The 6,000-nt window shown below is 44.7% G+C and overlaps 1 protein-coding gene across 3 annotated transcripts in view; it reads right to left on the reverse strand.

Moving 5' to 3' along the window:
* The window catches only part of LOC117880906 (semaphorin-3D-like), a 44,899-nt gene extending 41,021 nt beyond the window's left edge, over positions 1-3,878 (reverse strand). For all 3 annotated transcript variants that reach the window (XM_034777493.1, XM_034777492.1, XM_034777491.1), the window contains exon 1: positions 3,702-3,878. The gene's annotated coding sequence lies outside the window, so the exon portion shown is untranslated. The remainder of the gene's footprint in view (positions 1-3,701) is intronic.
* Positions 3,879-6,000: the final 2,122 nt, after the last annotated feature.

Below are 6,000 nucleotides of genomic sequence, written 5' to 3' on the forward strand. Positions count from 1 at the left end.
GCAGAGTAGAGCGGAAGAATGACTTCTCGTGTCTTGCTCACAACACACCTGTTAATACATCCCAGAATCATGTTTGCTTTTTTTGCAACAGCATCACACTGTTGACTCATATTTAGCTTGTGGTCCACTATAACCCCTAGATCCCTTTCTGCCGTACTCCTTCCTAGACAGTCTCTTCCCATTCTGTATGTGTGAAACTGATTTTTTCTTCCTAAGTGGAGCACTTTGCATTTGTCTTTGTTAAACTTCATCCTGTTTAACTCAGACCATTTCTCCAATTTGTCCAGATCATTTTGAATTATGACCCTGTCCTCCAAAGCAGTTGCAATCCCTCCCAGTTTGGTATCATCCGCAAACTTAATAAGCGTACTTTCTATGCCAATATCTCAGTCGTTGATGAAGATATTGAACAGAGCCTGTCCCAAAACAGACCCCTGCGGTACCCCACTCGTTATGCCTTTCCAGCAGGATTGGGAACCATTAATAACAACTCTCTGAGTACGGTTATCCAGCCAGTTATGCACCCACCTTATAGTAGCCCCATCTAAATTGTATTTGCCTAGTTTATCGATAAGAATATCATGCAAGACCGTATCAAATGCCTTACTAAAGTCTAGGTATACCACATCCACGCTTCTCCCTTATCCACAAGACTCGTTATCCTATCGAAGAAAGCTATCAGATTGGTTTGACATGATTTGTTCTTTACAAATCCATGCTGGCTCTTCCCTATCACCTTACCACCTTCCAAGTGTTTGCAGATGATTTCCTTAATTACTTGCTCCATTATCTTCCCTGGCACAGAAGTTAAACTAACTGGTCTGTAGTTTCCTGGGTTGTTTTTATTTCCCTTTTTATAGATGGGCACTATATTTGCCCTTTTCCAGTCTTCTGGAATCTCTCCCGTCTCCCATGATTTTCCAAAGATAATAGCTAGAGGCTCAGATACCTCCTCTATTAGCTCCTTGAGTATTCTAGGATGCATTTCATCAGGCCCTGATGACTTGCAGGCATATAACTTTTCTAAGTGATTTTTAACTTGTTCTTTTTTTATTTTATCTGCTAAACCTACCCCCTTCCCATTAGTATTCACTATATTAGGCATTCCTTCAGACTTCTCGGTGAAGACCGAAACAAAGAAGTCATTAAGCATCTCTGCCATTTCCAAGTTTCCTGTTACTGTTTCTCCCTCTTCACTAAGCAGTGGGCCTACCCTGTCTTTGGTCTTCCTCTTGCTTCTAATGTATTGATAAAAAGTCTTCTTGTTTCCCTTTATTCCTGTAGCCAGTTTGAGCTCATTTTGTGCCTTTGCCTTTCTAATCTTGCCCCTGCATTCCTGTGTTGTTTGCCTATATTCATCCTTTGTAATCTGTCTTAGTTTCCATTTTTTATGAGACTCCTTTTTATTTTTTAGATCATGCAAGATCTCATGGTTAAGCCAAGGTGGTCTTGATTCCCATGGGACCTTACCTATCAGCTCTCTGAGCTTACCAAAATCTGCCTTCCTGAAATCCATTGTCTCTATTTTGCTGTTCTCCCTTCTACCCTTCCTTAGAATTGCAAACTCTATGATTTCATGATCACTTTCACCCAGGCTGCCTTCTACTTTCAAATTCTCAACGAGTTCCTCCCTATTTGTTAAAATCAAGTCTAGAACAGCTTCCCCCCAGTAGCTTTTTCAACCTTCTGAAATAAAAAGTTATCTGCAATGCAGTCCAAGAATTTGTTGGATAGTCTGTGCCACGCTGTGTTATTTTCCCAACATATATCCGGATAGTTGAAGTCCCCCATCACCACCAAATCTTGGGCTTTGGATGATTTTGTTAGTTGCTTAAAAAAAGCCTCATCCACCTCTTCCACCTGGTATACACACTCTCATTTATTTCTTTAATGGATTGGATAAACCTGGCCTGTAGGAAAATCTGACAAAGTCTGATCTCTGCTCTAAAGTCCTGTGGGTGGAACTTCAAGGGGCCTAAGGGAGTTAGTTAATGGGATTTGGGCCCCTTTGAATGTCCCAGCCTATATTTCTGTGTCTCAAATGTGTGTGTGTATGTATATACACACACATTATATATATATATATAAAAACTCCTGCTATCCTTTCTGGGCCATGATAACATGACCTCTCTGGACACTAAGCTAGCAACAAGGCTATGCTGGCCCCTAGCTCAACAAAGATTCCATGCTGCTCACCAGCAGCCAGCTAGATTCCAGCCACACACCCATGCAGTGATACAACACCGAGAGATCGCAAACTAAGCTGAGTCCTGGCAACAGCCTGAGATTTCTGGCCAGCTATATTCTGCCGACTGACAATCCCCCTACAAAAAGAACAGGAGTACTTGTGGCACCGTGGAGACTAACAAATTTATTAGAGCATAAGCTTTCGTGGACTACAGCCCACTTCTTCGGATGCATATAGTCCACGAAAGCTTATGCTCTAATAAATTTGTTAGTCTCTAAGGTGCCACAAGTACTCCTGTTCTTTTTGCGGATACAGACTAACACGGCTGCTACTCTGAATCCCCCTACAGTTTCCATTGGACTTGGTATCTTTTAAGCAATATCCCAGACGGCTGGGTAGCATTTCTGAATACAGTATCATCAGACTACTGCTGTGCTCCACCCCAGCAGGAGGTGTCATATCAGGGGTGGGTAAATAATCTCTGGGTACACAGTTTTCGTTTAAATTTGCAAAGTGCTTTGGGATCCTTTTCTATCTATAAACATATAAGTGCAAGTAATTATTATATTGGTCCATTGTTCAAATGAAATCTTACAAAAAGACAATGTTGAAACATCCCTCCCTTTCGAAAGGCAGTATTGGTTTTGTCTGCCCAGGCTCCCCAGTCATCAATAACACAAGTACTGAAATATTTAGAAACCTAAAGAGCGTGAGTTAAATGATTCTTTCAGAGAGCACTTTACATTTCTCAGGGTCTGTTTCTTTTCTGCCTGCTACATTGCATGTCCTGAGTTTCTGGGAGTAGAGAAGTTGCAGAGAGGGAGGTGCGACAGCTGGTTTAAAGGAGCAGAACTTTGCCCTGGAGAGGGTTTAACTCATTCAGTGGACTTAGTGGTAATTTTTTTGTTTAAACATTAGTGCTGTCAGACAAAGTCAAATGGAAAACAAAGATTTATTTAGTCATTTTTACTTTTTTGGGGGGAGGGGGACCCAGCAGAGTAGCCTGTGGTCAGTGGAACAGTCCTCTGAATGGAACAGTCCTTCAGTGAAAATGTGATCCATAAACTAATTTCAGATTGTTAAGATTTATTGGTGGAAAATTAAATGGTCAGAGTAAAGAAGCCATAGAAATTACCAGCATGGAATATACAAAGCCTTATCCTGGTAATAAAATCTGCTGAATCCAAAGTAAGGCATTTATAATGATGACAAATAGGCTTACCAGAGACTTCCCCATCACATAATATGGAACAGGAGTGAGAGAGTAATCTCTATTTGCTCTTTGAGTTAGGAAAGGATAAGTCACAGTCAGAAGCCGTTTTGCAGATGTAGAGGCCAGCTGTGTGCTCCGTTACAGTGGGTTAACCCTGACATAACTCCACTGACTTTGATGGAGTTACACTGGATCTGTCCCAATGTAAATGGAAACACAATTTTGGTTCCACAGGGAGAAAAAAATACAAAGATTTTCCAGCCACTAACAGTAGCACTTTAATAACTCTTTGCTACTCACCACCCCAAGGCTCTGCTGACTCTTACAGATGATGAGCTGCTGTCCCTTTACCAGTGTGCTGTCTGCTTATGCTGCTTTCCTGTTTCAAGCTCAACAGCCTCCAGTGCATTAGCCCCTTGCAAAGCAGAAGCACCTGAAATGTACAAGAAAGCTGTAGAGTAAGGGTGGAGTCAAGAGTGATGTCATCCAAAGATGGCCTCCATTCATAAAAACAGTAGGAGCTGTTACCAGACCATCTGTTCCACTTATTTGTTTCATTCTCAATCCTTAATCCAGTTCCTTGGCCCAGACAAAATTTGCTGGGAAGAGGTGACATCTAGTGGTAAATGTCTGTATTCATCGAGCTAGATGTTTGGATCCAAATACTTTCCAAGCACCTATTGTAAAATTGCAAACTGGGCACTGATCATGGTTGTGAAGTGGGTGCAGATTTTTGTATTAAATTATGTGTTCTCTGCTTTTCTAGAGCTCATTTCATTTGAGGAGCTCAGTACACCTGACAGAGATTGATTAATTAACTCTCAAAATATCCCAATAGGTAAACACTTTGTGATTATCCCTCCTTTATAGATGGGGAAACTGAGACACAAAGAGGCCAAGGCCCAGATTTTCAGTGGTATTTAGGCATTTCTCTGCTCAGCACTGAGGCCTACGTGATTTAGGTGGCTACGTCCCATTTTTAAAAGTCACTTAGGCACCTAAGGGGTGTGATCCACAAAGGCACTTTCTGGGTCAGGGTTTCGTGCGTAGCAGAGCAGCTACCTCGCTGCGATCTATTGAAAGTCAGCCTTTGACACAAGACTTTGTCTCTTCTCCCAACCCCTCCGGCAGGAAGGGAAAGCCACCAGCCCTGGCTGCGGGGTGCGGGGTGGTGCTTCCCTCCCCGGGGGGGAAGGCGGGCAGGGCGACCCTCGCCAGAGGAGGGTCCGGCCGCCGGAGGAGGTGGGCAGGGCGACCCTCGCCAGAGGAGGGTCCGGCCACCTCCTTTCCTCTCCCCTCTCCGGAGCCCTGGGTTGACCTGGTGGCCGGACGGGACTTTGAGCCCGGGGCAGGGCGACCCTCGGCGGAGGAGGCTCCGGCCACCCCCTTTCCCCTCGGGGAACATCAGGTCAACCCGTCGGATTCCTGGGGTTGACCCGGTGGCCGGTTTGCTGTGCGGCCCGGCCACCTCCTTTCCTCCCCCCTCTCCGGGGCCCTGGCGGCCGGACGGGACTTGAGCCGGGGGCACTGGTCCTGAGGACCACGGGGGCCTTAATAGCCGAGACGGAGCAGGTCCGTGGGAGGCTTAATAGTCGTCCCCCGAGCGCTCCAGGGGGCAGGCTTAATAGTCGTGCTTTACGGCCACCAGGTCAACCCGTCGAAGACAAAGGCACTTAGGCATTGCAACGTTGAGGGTCATGGCACCTAGAAAATCCAGGAACAACATTGTGATCCAAAAAGCCAAGTTAGGCAGCTAGGCTCCCTGTTCAATGAATGGGAAGAGAGAGGCACATATGAATGGGGTCCACAAAAAACAGCACTTTTAGCAGGGAGCTGCTGAAGCCAGCTAATAGGAGATGCCAATCAGAGGTGTATGCTAAGCCCTGCCCCTCTCTTGAAGATGGGTGCCTAATCCAGGGAGCAGGGTGGCACCTAGCTCTGCTTGGCGATCTGTGAACGGGCACCCACCGCCTGGAGTTAGATGGCTTAGGCCCCAGAGCACCCAGGGAGTTGGCCCTTATGCCGGACCACGAGTGTTGCCAGACCAGGGAGTGCCGGATTAGAGTGGTTCAACCTCTAATATTTAACCAGCTATTGGATCAAGGCATGAAGTGATTTACAGTATTAAGTTAAATTCTTACAAAATGTTGCATGCATTTAGATCTTGCTATGAAACAGGAAAGAGAATTATTCCCTTTTGTGGTGTAATTTGTTAGCTCTCCTAGACTAAGGTGAGTTAGGCATAGTCAGTATCTGAATGGGAGACCGTTCAAGTACATGTTACTTTGGGTAATTGCATTCTGCCTTCCAAAATTGCCCCTATAGTTTCAGATTACTAGATCATGCATCTTCATTTCCTATCCTAAATGTGTGTGTAGAATGAGTGTGTGCTATTAAACAGCTACCAACATTTTCTCCCCGAGGTGGCTGCATGTTGCTGGTGGGTCAAGAGGCTTCCATCTGTTTATAAAGCACTCTGGGGTTCTTTGGGATGAAAGGAACTATTTATATTTGTGATATTATCACTATTACTTTGTAAATATTGCTGTGTAAAGTTTGTGCTCATATTTTTTTACTCTTTTGGTGACTCCGTTGAGCT

This window comes from Trachemys scripta, chromosome 7 (genome assembly GCF_013100865.1).
Source record: "Trachemys scripta elegans isolate TJP31775 chromosome 7, CAS_Tse_1.0, whole genome shotgun sequence".
NCBI classification, from domain to species: domain Eukaryota; kingdom Metazoa; phylum Chordata; order Testudines; family Emydidae; genus Trachemys; species Trachemys scripta.